The sequence below is a fragment of the Sesamum indicum genome, unplaced genomic scaffold (genome assembly GCF_026168435.1).
Source record: "Sesamum indicum cultivar Baizhima isolate 11 unplaced genomic scaffold, ASM2616843v1 HiC_scaffold_107, whole genome shotgun sequence".
Classification (NCBI taxonomy): Eukaryota; Viridiplantae; Streptophyta; class Magnoliopsida; order Lamiales; family Pedaliaceae; genus Sesamum; species Sesamum indicum.
Genome location: NW_028292350.1, coordinates 19,642 through 34,704, shown reverse-complemented (window position 1 = coordinate 34,704; position 15,063 = coordinate 19,642). Strand labels below are relative to the sequence as shown.

Here is a 15,063-nt window from a genome sequence, read left to right as displayed (position 1 = left end):
TAGTTCGTTGCTAGTAGTTTCTAGTTCTATACTATACTTATACCTTTTCTTTTCTGTCTTATAGTACAATTGTAAACAGAGCCACCAATTTTCTCTTGTGTTTATACGCCCAGGTTTTTCAGATCTGTACCTATAGGTGCAGGAGATTGAAATCCTGAGAAAGATTACCGGTAGGTCGAGAACGTAGTTGCTCTCGCTCCTTATCCTATTCTGCTTTCTCCCCTAACCCTGATTCTACGGCCGATTTCACTAAGGAAAATCCTATTTTCTCACCATCCCACGGGTATGGAGAAGCAGTAGCAGGCCAGGCACTGGTCTTTCTTTCTATCTTCTGGCTGTTCCCAGAAGGAATTTCCGAGCTTTTGAAATAATAGCTGTGGCACTCTCTTTCTTCCATAGAGAAGGAACTTATCCTTAGACTTTTGGAGCTTTGGCTTAGGTTTGGACCTGTACTAGTCCGAGAAGTGAGAGCACCAGGTTGGAAGATGCTGGTTCGAGAGGACCTGGAAGAATGCTAGTAAGAAGGAGGCTAGTTTGCTAGGTTGTAGATCTTCTCCCTTATTCTTTATAGAGGAATCCCCTAAATTCAAATAAGATCTTTCTCTGCGTCGTCAAAAGCCTAATTGAGACAAATCAGCTCTTACAGTTCTCCGGTCTTTGCTCTTGAAGATCCGCTCTTGCTTGAGAACCTCTATCTCTTTCTTCAAAGCCTCATTCGAAGCCAGTCAGTCTTACAGTATATTACCCGCAAGTTCATCTTCTTTGATTGCATTAATTTCCTATCCTTCCCGCTCTAGTTCGACTAGCTTTCCTTTCACATGGTTCAGTCTTGGTGTGAACAAAAGGCGTAAGCGCAGTTGTTAGAATTTCATCCGCATCTGGCGTTCAGCTCTCTCCTCGCCTTATGCTTTGGTTTGAATTAGCTGCTTAGTGCTTGGGCAATTAGCTTAGTTAGTGCTTGAGTGCTTGGGCTAAGGCCAATGACGCAGCACTCACATTGTCACACCAAATGGTTGAAGGTTGCCGAGAGAACAGACTCAGTTCAGTCAATAGAGAGCGAAGCCACACAAGTTCAGATGCAGTGTGAGCCAAGGAACGATACTCAGACTCAGCACTTGATCGTGCCACGACGTGCTCTTTCTTGGAAGACCACGAAATCAGGGAATCACCAAAGAACACCAAATATCCCCCCGTTGATCGCTTATCATCAGGGCGTCTGGGCAAGCTGCCCACCCAGTCGGCATCGGGCGACTAAATCAAGGTAATCTGAGCACTTAATGTGCAGAGCTAGATTAGTTGTCCCTTTGAGATACCGAAGTAGATCTTTGACTGCTTGCCATTGTAGTTCTGTTGGTGCCGCAAGGAATTGACTGAGTTTACTGACAGAAAATGCAATGTCTGGCCTTGTGTTTGCCAAATACTGGAGTGGAGTGCTCCTACTATTCTTCTATAAGAAACTGGATTGGTGTATGGTGCACTATCCATTTTGAAAGAGATCGACCCGGGACCATTGGCGTAGTGCAGGCAGGGAGACACATGAAAGATGCTCCATCGATCTAAGAGATCATTAATATACTTCCTCTGATTTAAATAAAACCCAGTTGAATCTCGTGAAATCTCAATCCCTAGGAAGTAATGTACTGGGCCTAGGTCTTTGAGAGAGAAGAGATCATTAAGCTTAGTAACAAAGAGATTCATGCTTCTGTGATTATTTCCAGTAAGAAAGATGTCATATACATAGATGAGCACAAGTCAAATCTTATCATGATTTTAAAAGTAAAACAGATAGGTATCACTCTTACTGTTCTGAAACTTCCAATGTACGCAGGCGATCAAACCACGCTCTCGGCGCTTGTTTTAGTCCATACAAGGCTTTTGTCAATTTGCACACATGTTGAGGCCGTTTCGGATCCACAAAGCCTGAAGGCTGAGGCATAAACACTGTCCCCTACTATGAGCAGGCAAATGCCCATTGTTGAAGGCATTGTTGACATCTAATTGCCTTACATCCCACTTACGTGAAGCTGCCAGAGCCGCGAATTGTAGTTGGCTTAATTACTGGGCGTCTCATCATAGTCAACTCCAGGTTCTTGTAAGTATCCCTTTGCAACTAGTCGTGCTTTGTACTTATTTATTGAATCATCTGGATTTCACTTTGGCTTGAGTATCCATCTACATTCCACAACATTTTGTGAAGGGTGATATGGAACCTTTTATGACGAACTAGAGCAGAGTACTCCTCTTCTATCGAATAAGGCTCGTTTCCAGTGATCTAGCTTCAATGCTTCTTGCACTGTTCTGGGTGCTGTTCTGAGATGAAGCGGATCATATGCAGCAAGACCCACAAACGGTCGTTTGGGTTTAAAGATTCCAAGTTTCCCTCTGGTAACCATTTGATGTTGATTCTGAGTAGTGGGTTTAATTGAATGTTCAATGACAGCAGTTGAGGTTGGGCTTGGTGGCAAAGCACAGGATGCTGGAGGAGAAGATTGTGCAGATGGGCTTACGTCCACATGAGGCCCATCATATGAAGAAGTCTTTCTTTCTGCAGTTGGATCCGAAAGATGTGGCCCAAGATCAGATAAATGAAGTGCGTCGTTTTGATTATGAGTCTGATACATCTCGTTTTGAGGCGACGTCGTTTGCTCTGAAGAGCTAAGCTCTCCGTTTTAAGCAGGCCAGTCAGCTGGACTGATACCAGACAGAAAAAAAGTAGGGCATGACATTTCCAAGGGGTTGTAGCGGCGGCCTTTCCAATCCTTGAGTTCCCTAGAGCCGGAATGGAAATAAAATATAGGAGGATATAGCGTATAGAGAAGTACTCCACTACGTCGATCGAGCAATAGCGAGAGGAGAGGAAGAATCAACCTGAAGCGGAACGTGTGCCTACCGCTAATCCATCCAGTCGCTGCCCAAGGGCATCTCTCTCCCCCCTTCTTTTCTTAGAAAATCAACTAACTTTATCGGCCTCTTTGACTATACTAAGAAAAAAGAAAGAGAATTTTCCCATCATCCGGGTTCGAAAGGTTGGCTTGGCTCGCGGGTTCGACTTAGAGGGGGCAGAGCCCTATAAGATAACCCTTTCCTCTTACTTGACTGGCCTGGCCTTTATGCCGGAGCAGGAAATAAAGAAAAAGATTATCTCCCCAATCACACTGGAATGCTCACTTGTCCGCCTACCAATGATAGCCTTTCAAACCGAATTCCAATATTGATAGAAATGCGAAGGAGACCCACATGCCCACTTCTCCTTCCCCGCCCCATTTCTGGGACGGGCCTCGTTCTTATTTTAGGGCTCAAATAAAAACGACAAACCCCGCACAAAAGAGTAACATATCCTTTACATCATAGCATAGAAAGCAGTACCGTTGATCCCAGATCCCAATTGGTCTATCTACTACTAATTCGCCTTGCCCCTCCCACCGAGCAAAGTCGTGATCCATTTCTGCCTGTAGCCGAGGACGTTCGTTGTCACGAACCCGTCAAGAACCTTAGCACGTCCAGAATCTTCTTATTCGCTTGAATCTCGTTCAACTCATAAAGACGTACAATCAGCAAACCAGAGACCAAAGTAGGGCTCGACAAAACAGATGGGGTTCCTTTTTAGAGATTCTTATCAAACCAATATCTTTTTAAAATAGAAAGATTGTGGGCCATTTTGATCGAGATCCCTGGCTACTTTTCTGTAGATTTCAAGCTCTGCTCTATCAGTGTCTCCAGAGTGAAACCCCAACCTGTGTTGATCTTCTGCTTCCAAGTCGGCTCTGGTCTCGTCACAAAACTCTTTAATAGCAATATCGGGCGCTTCATACTGCGCATTACTCATGAGGTCAGGGTTTATTATTATTATTTTTTTCAAGAGTGAATAACATTCAGTTTGAATTTCCCGGATCTGCAGATCTCGGTTTTCGAATTCTAATCGAAGGTTATATTCCTTTTGGGAGTAACAGGCAGTCAGTTCCGCCTTGATGTCGGACCAGTATTGGCCCTTTTCTTTATCAAGCAGAAAAATGGAATTGGCATTTTCCATTCTAACGATCCTATTTCTTATAGAGCACTCTAAGCCTAGATTCGGAGTCACGTCCCAAGGTTCCGATATGACCTGTACCCCGAATGAATCCTCGGTACTGGCGGAAGAGGCTGCTGGGCTGGAAGGCCCTGGAAGAGTAAGCCCTTGGGGTTGGTTGACCTCAGGTTCCCCGTCATGCCCCACCGGGAATTCTTTACTTACTCCTTCGAAAAAAGAATAAGTTGGAGAATTTTGTTCTGGTGAGACTTTTAAAGTGAAAGTTGTAAAAATCAAAAAAAAAGAACCCATAAGAGTAAAAACCTTGAAACGCAGGAGATAGGAAAAAGAAAGAACTACGACATAAATTAGAACATAAAGAAGAGTCGCAGCGCCCTTCTTTCTCTTTGATAAATGATGGTAAAGGAGAGTGAAACTGAAAAAAAATACAAGAAAGATAAGCAGCAATGAGGGGATAGAAAATCCTTCTGATTCCAGAAAATGGGAAAATGATACGGCTAAAAAAACAATGAGAGCTCTAACTAAAAGTTTTGCAAAAATCATCTTCATTTCTTCTTTCTAATTCATGAACTTCAAGGCTGGTTCTGAACGCCGCGTAACATCATCTTCAACCAACCTCCACCATACCGGTGCGACCACTAAAGAATTGCTTATACACGCTTATATACGCTTACTAAAAGACTGACTTTCATTCATTAGGCCAGCGTGAAACTAAGAAAGAGAGATGTGCCTAAGGCGGCATGTAAGCAAACTGTGCACGCTAAGAGAAGAGGAGAGATGCTCGCAATTACTACCACAAGAAAGCCGCCCCCTATCTTCGAAAGGGGCCTGTCACTTCGTTCGTACCTTCTTGGCTTAGGCTTTCAACTGAACAACATGGCCTTGCCTAAAGTAAATGACAATTCACTGGAAGAAGATAATACCTTGTTAAGGGTAAGGCAATCCCTGTCATTCTGTATTTGATCATGATTTGTTGTGTATTTATGGTGAGCAGTAAGCAGCAGATCTTATTTAGTTGGAGGGCGTTTGTGTTTTCTCTATAAGAGTGTTAATTTTTTTAGGTGTATTTTTCCTGGTAGAGATAAATACACTAAGACATGCTCCCCTTTTCCGGAGAAAGAGCCCTTATTCGGATTCGAACCGATTAAGCCTATTTCTTAGGGCTTCAAGAGCGTGACTCTTATTTTTATTTATATAAAGAATTTTCAGTCTAGTTTGCCACAAGGCGTGCAAGCGAGGAGAGCTAGCCTATGTGGAGTCAAGCTGCAGGCACTCGACAACAACAAGAGAAAGGCCAGTCACAGAACACAAACCCAATCCAGCCGGAGAACCCATGCATTCAATTAGAAAAACCTTCCTGGTTCAAAGTCATGTAGGTGCGGTCGAGCGGAAAAAGCCCAAGAGCTTGGTACAGCAAGGTTGAATCTTATTTTATCAGTCAAGGTTTCAGGCGGAGCTGCAGTGAGCCAACATTGTATATCAAATGCCAATCCACATCTGAGATTCTCATTCTCGAACTCTATGTGGATGATCTTATTGTCACTGGCAGCAATGCTGCCTCTATTTCATCTTTCAAGCAAGATATGATGAGCAGCTTTCAGATGAGAGATTTGGGGTTGATGAATTACTTCCTAGGGATGGAAGCAGTGCTACCTCTGGCATTTTCATCTCTCAAGAGAAATATGCCAATAATCTGCTGAAGAAGTTCAACATGCAGAATTGCAAGGCTGGTCGTAGATCATGCTAACGCATTGGCCACACTAGCTTCCATGATTAGTAGAAGGTATTAATATCCGGCCAATAGAGATCGAAGTGAAAGAGGATCCTGCATACTGCAATCAAAGAAGGCCAACCTGTAGACAAATAAGATAAAAAAAGAAAACGATAGTGGCTAGGAATAGGAAAGGAATAGACCATCGTCGGAAAATCTTCAAACTTGTGTGATCGGAATAACATAGTCAAGTAAGCGCGATTTTTCCATTTTCATTTCCAAGAAAGGTTGCACTAAGTTACTTACGTTTGAGGCTGACTCCGACCCCACATCAAGGTGACAGGATTCGAACCTATGGCCCTCTGTACCCAAAACAGATGCGCTGACCAGACTGCGCTACACCTCGTCTCACCACCCCGGAGCATATAGATCCACCCGATCGATGAAGACTCAAACCGAACTCGCCCATCCTTTTGGGCACAGGGATGCGAGAACCAATCCGAATAATCAACCGCTTTTTTTAGAAAATCTGCCTCCAGCAAGACAAGATAGGGGGACGCCAAAAAGCCGTATAGTGCAGGAGCGCTCACATTTTTTGGTTTACTCTTTCACTTGAATTTTAAAATCCGGCTTGCTCCCGGCTAGCAAGAAAACTCAAAAGCTCCTCTCCTTATCAGTCGAGTGACTTCATACCTCTCCTTATCAGTCGAGCTCAATTACATCGATCCGTTAGCTTTAGGCTTTCGCGCTAGCGCGCTCATCCTTTTAAAGTTCCCTTCGCCCGCTTAGAAGTGGATTCGAACCACTGACACAAGGATTTTCAGTCCTTTGCTCTAACCAGCTGAGCTACCTGAACCACTTTCCTAAAGTCTGTTTTCTTCATCGAATAGCGCCCTACCTTACCACTTAACTAGTAAGGGAAAAGCCCTTGACTAAACTAATAAGAATATATAGGCTTTTTCGCTTGTTCGTCAAGCTTTCGAGCAGCTCTTTCAACTGCCGCCTAATCCCCCAACATGCTCAAGAACCGAGAGCCGTCCAGGGACTGGACGGCCGGAGGGAGCTTGCTTATAGAAAGAAGATAGGCAGAAAAACAAGGCGCAACGGGCTCTCTGCTCCTAGTCACTAAGTAGTGCTATTCGGGGGACTGGACTCCACCAAGAGGTTCTTTCTCTCACGTAATTTCGCCCGCCCCTTTCATTTCCGTGCCGGAGGAAATGGGATTCGAACCCATGATACAATCTTCTTGTATGTCGATTTAGCAAACCAATGCCTTAAGCCACTCAGCCATACCTCCAAGTTGTTGATCGGAATGGAATTGGATGTGCCGGGTTTGGTTGGTTGCCCGAAGGGCTATCTGATCCGATCAACTGCCTAAGCCGTAGCGCGCTAGCGCGCGTACTCTTCTTCTATGAGCGAGACTCTATCCAGATCTGCCACTCGTTGGGCGACGCCTTCTTTTCTATGAACAGCCCACCACTGAATGATGAACTTTCCAGTTTTCGCCTCCGACCCGAGAAAAGACACGGTCAAGCCAAGCCCTTACCCGCCTGAATGGAATTCATATCTCCTTCGTCTGGTCGAGAAGGGGGAAAGCCCGGAGAACCAGGCTTGCTTAGCTTACAAAGCTAGCTTACTAAGGCGAAGGAATTTTTCGTTGATTGCACGAGTTAGCCAGCAAACCCCCCTGACTCATCTCTCTCTCTATAAAAAAAGCCCTTTCTCCTTTTCATAATAATAAGGTAAGCATCCAGCTCTCGATCCAGAGCTACTGCTTCAACAATCAACTGAGCTCAGGAAGTCAGGTTAAGACGTCGACTTATACAGGGGAGATGAAAAAGAATTCCTGTCTTTAGAAGTCAATCCCACTAAACTACACTTGTACGCTTGACATGAAAAGTAGAGGCAAGCGGAGTCAAAGGCCGAGCCTCCACTAGCAAAGGGGGACAGCCATGCCAATCCAAGCAGAGCAAAAGTGCGCCCACTCTACCTTTCTTTCTTTATCTTAGACTTCGTTCTTCAAGGAGACCCATGCGCATTTCCTCTGTTCTGTGCTCTTGAACTCTTGATTCCCTTGTGCCTTTAGTTTAAGTATAGGTCGTCGATTCAATCTATCTTGATGGGATTTTTCGAGTAGGTAGCGACAAGAGGCTACATCAATAGCGGAAACTTTTTTTCGGGTACGGTAGGCTTGGAGTCAGAAGTCCTATTTTTCCCAACCAAATAAGCACTTTTGCAAAGTTCACCTTCCCGCGGTCAAAACAAGACTTACAGATAACAATCAGACCTTACCAGGTACAGGGACCAGACTATAGAGCCTAATTAAAAAGAATTCGGGCTTGCTTTCTCAATTCACATCTATGAGCGATGATTCTTCTATCTCTTGCTCGCTTCGATCGGACTCTGACAGCTTAGGGAAGAATGATGGGTCGCTAACAAGGCCTCTAAATGACCGCTCAGAAAAGGCCTACCCATTTATTCCCAATCTGTCACTTGCTCGTCCCTCTCTCATGAAAATGATCTCTCTTCTCTCGGCGGCTTTGACTCATGTCTATAGCCAGTTGCTAAGACGATTCCCATTCAAGCATTCTCATTCAACGATCTATCAATGCTGCCCTTATTCTTTCTTTTTTTTTTCAAAATTCCTTTCTTTCTACTAGTTCTTACATAACATAAGCAATTTGCAGGAAGTAAACGAATCCTTCCGAACAACTATAAATAGCTTTAGCATCTTTTTTTTGAGTTGAAAAGGTCTTTATAGAGCTAAGGGGAAGGTTTGGAACCCTAGTAGCAGAATGGAATCAGCTTACCGGGCTGACTTCCATGCCAAGACGAGTAGTTTAACTCATCACTACCTCGTAAGGGCGTTGAGAATTGTTTTTGCTTTTATTGCTATAAACTTTTTCAAAAGTATGAAAATAGCCTTTGCATATTAGTAGGGACCTAAACACAGGAATGGTTTTTCTCAGAGTCAGACCACGCCTTATGACGAAAGGGGCAGAAAGGACGGATCACCTGTCGATCTGTGATCAAAGAAAACTATACCTGAAGAATGGGATAGAGATTGACAAGCACAAAAGCTATATCTCATATCTAAACATTAATCTACGCTCATTGATGAGACGGCGACATAGAGAGAAGAAAGTATACCCTTTGTCACCCCCCTTCTCACTTAAAAGTAAAGAAGAGATAGAAACTTTGGAATCAAAATTTTGTGGGATTGAGGATGGAATCGAATAGCGAATGCACTTGCGGTTAAGACAGGTCCTGCATCTCCTACCTAATGCAATTGACCGACCCGCCATCTCTTTCCTTCAATAATGCCTTCGCTTCACTTCACTTCAAGACGTTATTTACCAATAAGAATAGGAAAAACTACCTTTTTGAATGGAAGAAGCCGAAGGGGTTTTCGAGCGCTGCGGTAATGAGCCGTAAGAAAGATGAGCAGAGCATTCCTTCCGCCGGCCTTGTTAGGAGTAGGGGAGCGTGGTGAGATAGATAGACGTCCAATCCTGCAGCAGCTAGTTGCTCGGCCTTAGTCTTGGGCTTTTCTCACACTTCAATCAACCCCTTCGTACTTCGATCCAATCAATCGATCGATCAAGAGGCTAATCTCTTTTTTTTGGGCCGGTAGCTAAAAGAAAGTCCTCGCTTTCTCTTGAACAAGGGGCATAGCATTAGCTTCAATTTCACAAGCTCAACCTTGAAAAAGAAAGGTGGCGACGTTGAACGCTTCAACTCGGCCACTGAAGAAGGCGAAGGCTGGGCGAGAGACTAGGCCAACTTACTGCTTACTGCCATGCCATGGTTGAAGCTTTAGGCTCCATAGACGGAATTATGTATTAGGTATTAGGGAGGAGAGGACACCACTCAGCACCTAAGGTGGGGTTCAATGCCTAACAAAAACGGCCAAAAGCAAAATAAAGAGAGAAAAAGAGATGTATGGCTGAGGGGAGGAGAGAAAGAACGCATGCATGGAGATTCGAGATGAAAGGACATCTAAGGCTAAGGAAGAATGAAAGGAAGTCCATTACTGAGAGAAATGGTGATCTCGTCTTGCTTGCTGGGAGAGAGGAAGCTTCCGGACCACCTTTGGAAGCCAGATAGCGAGCGATCACTCAGCAATGAACACTAACTGAAAGCGGCCGGGAATGAGTACCTATCCCTTACGGGAATCGAACCCGTGTCTTCGACATGAAAAGACGATGTCCTAACCACTGGACGAAAGGGACCAAAAAGCCATTCTTCATATACCTCGGCTCCGAGAATAGAAGTGGTTCGTTTTGTTTCTATACGCAATTCAAGATTTCGTTTGTGTTCATGTTGGCGATTTCTGATGTGAATTCGGCGGGTCGTCCCCCCTTCCTACGGGTTCCCTCACCGACCCAGTGACACACCAACCATGCCCCTTCTCTTTCTCCGATCATAAAGCCCCCTGATCCCTTTATTTTTCTTTCATCCCCCCGTAAGACCCCGCTCTTTCGAATTCAAAAAAAAAGAAAAAAGAGGGGCGAAGCGCCCGTTTGAAGTGGCGAAGGCCTATGCTACAGTAAGAAAAAAAGTACGTTGAGGTTCGATGGTAATTGAAGCTGGTTAAGGAAAGCTCAGCTTATGAAATCGCTTAGCCGTTAAGTTAAAACATATTGTAGTAGTGAGGCGTCGGTACGGAGTTGCGTCAGCTGTGGATATAGACTAGGCTAAGTGACGGACTTCATCTCTTCTATTCTCTTCACTTATACCTTACACTTCAGCTGAGTCTAACGAGGCTCAGGTGCGGAGCCTTACACTGTGGACCGAGACTACGCAAAGGTAGAACACCATAGAAACTTCGCTGACTTTATCATAAACCTTGATTTCGCTACGCTCAATAAGAACCCGGAATAGCGTAAATCGGTTCGTGTTCCGCTTCCAAAAAGTCAGTCGTCTTTGCCCAAGTGTGAACTGCAGACGACTCTCCAGTGGTTCCATTCCTTCTTACTGTACTTCTGGGTCAACCCAACCCGAATGGGAAGAAGAGGCTCGATGTAATTGAGTCCACTTTGTACCTTTGCTTCGTAGACAGCTTCGCTTCCTCGTCGCTTCTTTCTGGCGACTAGCTTCTCAAGTGGGTGGCTTGGTAAGCAAGCTACCTTCAGCATCGGTAAAATCCCTATCAATCAATAATAGGCCAGAATGGTGGGGAAGGTAGCTTGCTCTTCAATGGAAAGGGGGGAATCGCCCTTTCACAGCCGCTCCTATACAACTACCTTTCGCCCAACATGATCACGAACGAAGACAGAGAATTGCGTAGTATAGGAGGACGAAACGAACCTCAATTAACATCGAGCCTGATCGGAACGATTGAAGAAAGAAAGAGAATGGTGGCTCCTTTCGCCCAGGGGACATCGTTGGAGAACAATGTCGGGGACAGGGTGAGAACCTTCCGTTGGTTACGCCCTTGTTGTGTTGGTTCTTCCATATTTCGATATGGAGATAGATCCATATAGAGATCTATATCTTTCTATCGATAGATAGATCTATTGAGAAATGGATATTGATCTGGTTTCAAGATCTATGAACAAGAGAGATCCCTAAATATCCATTTGAAAAAAGAGATGAATAGATAGGGCGAAGCCAGCTGAAGGAAGGGCGCGTTAGCGAACTTATTGAAAACTAAAGCAAGAAGGGCCTTCTATTTCTATTTAGATTAGTTTCTTAGTAAAGGCACGTTAGCGCCCCCTGCCCCTATTTTATTAGTTTAGTCATAAAGGAAAGCCCTTTGACAACCTTACTAATAGAAAGGGGATGCGCTCAAGCATGCGAAGAAAGCTCTTCGAGCTTCTCTTAATAAACTAAACTAGAAAGGGGCTTCTTCAAGTTCCGCTTGCTGCTTTTCATTTTGATAGGAGTAGGTGCTTGCTGCTCGCTCGCTGTCTACTAAATGAGCCTTCACTGCCCGCCCGGCCCCTATCTTTAATCTTAAGTAAAGTGAAGTCAAATCAATGAAGTGAACAGCTCAACCTCTTTGTTTGAAGCTTTGCCAGGAGGCTTCTACTTCTTGAAGCTTTCTTTCCCCTAAGAATTCCGAAAGACTTTTTTAGACCTGCAACTATAGTATAGGAAAAAGCTTCTCTTTGATAGCAGTCATAGGGGAGTTCAGAAAGGATCTGATCGTAGATGGAGACTTAAACCTGTGCGGGGGTAGGGGCGGATGTAGCCAAGTGGATCAAGGCAGTGGATTGTGAATCCACCACGCGCGGGTTCAATCCCCGTCGTTCGCCCATCAATAAATGGACCATTTCTTTCGGAGACACAAGACAACCCTAGAAAGCATTTTTTCTGCAAGTCATCTCGAGTTCAAACGCATCCAAGCAATTGCGATTGAAACATAGAAAGCATAGATTCGCGTCGCCTACTTGCTGAAAGCAAAAATGGAATGGCCGATCATTCATTGTATGACGTTTTTAAGACCTCACTAATAAGCCTTACACTTTTGAGTTCATAATGAATGAAATGAACCCCCGGATGAAGAGAAAATCTCCCCTCCCTTTTACTAAACCATGGGGAGCCCCGAGTAGTTTACCGGACAAATTGAGTTGTCGTGACGATACCTTTCTTAGTGGAAGATCGGAAATTCTCTTCATCACGAGACTGATAGGATCTGCCGTAGACACCCGAGAGACCTCCACAAGGTAGGCTAAAAGAGTAAGAGGACAAGAAGCAAAGAGTTATGCTTTCATTTCTTTGTTGAGATTGAAATAAAGTTCTTTAAAAAGGGGGTAGGTGCACGCAGGCCAAGTCAAGAAAAGGACTTCCTTACTTTTCTTTCATAGTAGTCTTAATGACTAGTAGTTTGAAGCCTTAAGAAAGCGGTTTTTTTCGGCACTCGGTTCCTTCGTCTTAAGTCAAGTTCAGTTTACTTTTGAAATTCGGAACTCTTAGTCGGCGAGATCTATTTTTTGTTCGAGGTTCAAGAGGAAGGAGAGGAACCACCGCCCAATGGTGCTTTTACGAAAGTACGGTCACCGGTGGCTAATACCTTCTCGACACTATCGAACCCGAAACCCACTCTCAATCGCTCTTTTTAGGTTGGCATAATATAGAAAGAGAGTGCCAAGAAAGAACACATACCTATCACTTTTGGAACCCTTACTCAACATAGGGTCCAAAAACCCGACATACCCTTTTTTTTAGAGCGTATAAAGGGAAAAGAGCTCTTGCATCGTTAGCCGCTTCTCAGCATTTCCTGCCTGAGTTGTTGACCATCACCTGACCTCACACGGGAGGCCCCGCGCCGAGTGATTCTCCCCCAAAAAACTCTACATGTGATATTCCGAAAACAGAAAGATGTGATTTAGTAAATTAGAACCCATTTTGGGGTGCAACCAGGGAACAACTATCAACTAGTTTGAAAAGTTCTTCCATTTAGTAATGGGAGAATTCTTAAATAGGAAATGCTAGAACAGGTAGAAAGATATTCACTGGTCGAACCATATCATATTAGGGGATAAAGAGAAGCATATTCCACAGGCGGAATGAAACTATGAACTAATAATACACTGCGGCGACTATGTTAATAGTAAGGCCGACCACTACATAGAGTGCTTATCGGACATGTAATCAGTCTTCACCGCTTGAGAGGGAAAGACGGCTGCTCTGTGACCAACCCTAGTTGCTGGTCTTGCTCCTGCTACTGTCTGAACTGCCACCTCTGCTCCAATACATAAGCTCCAGCTGAAGTGTAGCAGCTCCGTCCCATTTATCATTGCTTTCTGTTAAAAAGAAAGAAGGGCTTGCTTCAGGTGATGACTGTTTCGAAGGGCATTGAACTGATGTAAGGGCTAGACCTATTTCGAATGCTTAAGGGATGGACCCCGAGAAGGAATAGGAGACCCACCCAATAGGCTAGAAGCAAAGCGAATCGGAAGGAAAACAACATAGGCAAAGGCATCTTCTATAGATGAAAGACTCGATAGCGAAGACATCGAAAGAGGCAGACGGAAGGGCGCTTACAACAATAAGGGCGAATGGTATGTACTTTTTTCTTATTCCTAAAGATAAAGAGGAATATGGGTGTACTTTTACCCTACATTCATTAGGGGTGTAAAGAGAGGCAACCCAACCTCGACCTGCCTTTGGTTGGCTCAAAGACAATACTACAAAGTCTGTACCTTTGGCTCCACCTAGGAGACAAGGAAATGACGCACAACGAGTCAGTTCCGACAATGGTTCCAGTATGGGAACACTGAAATCTGTGCCCTTGTTGGCTACCATGTCAAATACCTTCCAGAGTATACCAAAACGAACCAATCCTGGACCCGTTTTAACCTTAAAGGAGTCCTCTAGGTCTACCGTGGGAGCTAATGCGACCATGTAGTACCAACGACAATAACGAAGCCAATCCTTAACCCAAGACCGCAACATAGACCACTCAAGGAAGTCACGTTGACCTGGAAACTCAAAGAGATCCTCAGGGATTTACTTTTGTTCCCGTGGTCGCAGTTCATGCCTAAGGTAGTCCACGATGTGGCCCCGAAGGTAAGGATTCAATGGCTTCCCCCTACCTAACCATAACTCAAATGGCAGGGTCCTTCGTTTCACTTAACTCCTCCTCTTCCGTAAGTAAGATCGAGTCACCTGTCAGTCGCTGTAGTTTGCTCTTCCTTATCTGATATGCATGCTGCTTGGAGGAAGCCGCCAGGCTGACTTCATTCATTAGGTCGGTTGTCCCGCAAGGCTTTTCTTCCAGGATATGAGCACCGCTTGGGTACAAAAATCTCTCTGATGTGAAATGTAAAATTCAGCCGAACGGCTATAAGCCCACATCACTAGTAATGTACCATGACTGGTGGCAGAGTTCTGACTCGCGCCTCAACTCTTTCCAAGCCTGCTATTTGCCTGAGGGCCCTTTATTCAAGTCTGTTGCCGTGCCGAGTTGCGCCAATTCCCCCGCTGCTAAGAAAGATGGCGGCCTTTCTTCAGTAGAAGTTCCTGAGGCAAAGACGCCAATCTGCTGCTCGCCACCTTACGGCGACCTCGATGCGGAAGAAAGGCTGGTGCTCTAAGGGGCCGAGGAAAAGAAGAAAAGAGTGACGACTGGGCATGGCGAGGTTCTGAAAGAAGGGAAGGTGCCACCTAAAGGATGATATGGCAACATATCTTCCGTTGACTATTACATTATTCTATTATTCTGTTTGTATCTCTACATTTAAGAATTGTATCTTTCCATATGTATACACAAGGGCATACAGCAAGCAGCCCTAATCACACTTGTATATATATTCGAACTGCTAATACATGATTGACATACACTTTCATACACTCTCTGCCTCTCAAATTCTGACAT

The 15,063-nt window shown here is 44.5% G+C and overlaps 3 non-coding genes across 3 annotated transcripts; all 3 read right to left on the bottom strand.

The window, feature by feature from the left end:
* Positions 1–6,069: 6,069 nt before the first annotated feature.
* TRNAP-UGG (transfer RNA proline (anticodon UGG)) lies at positions 6,070–6,144 on the bottom strand. The gene has a single exon. It is a non-coding gene; the product is annotated as a tRNA-Pro (tRNA).
* Positions 6,145–6,520: 376 nt separating this feature from the next.
* TRNAF-GAA (transfer RNA phenylalanine (anticodon GAA)) lies at positions 6,521–6,594 on the bottom strand. The gene has a single exon. It is a non-coding gene; the product is annotated as a tRNA-Phe (tRNA).
* Positions 6,595–9,898: 3,304 nt separating this feature from the next.
* TRNAE-UUC (transfer RNA glutamic acid (anticodon UUC)) lies at positions 9,899–9,970 on the bottom strand. Its single transcript has one exon. It is a non-coding gene; the product is annotated as a tRNA-Glu (tRNA).
* Between the last annotated feature and the right edge of the window lie 5,093 nt (positions 9,971–15,063).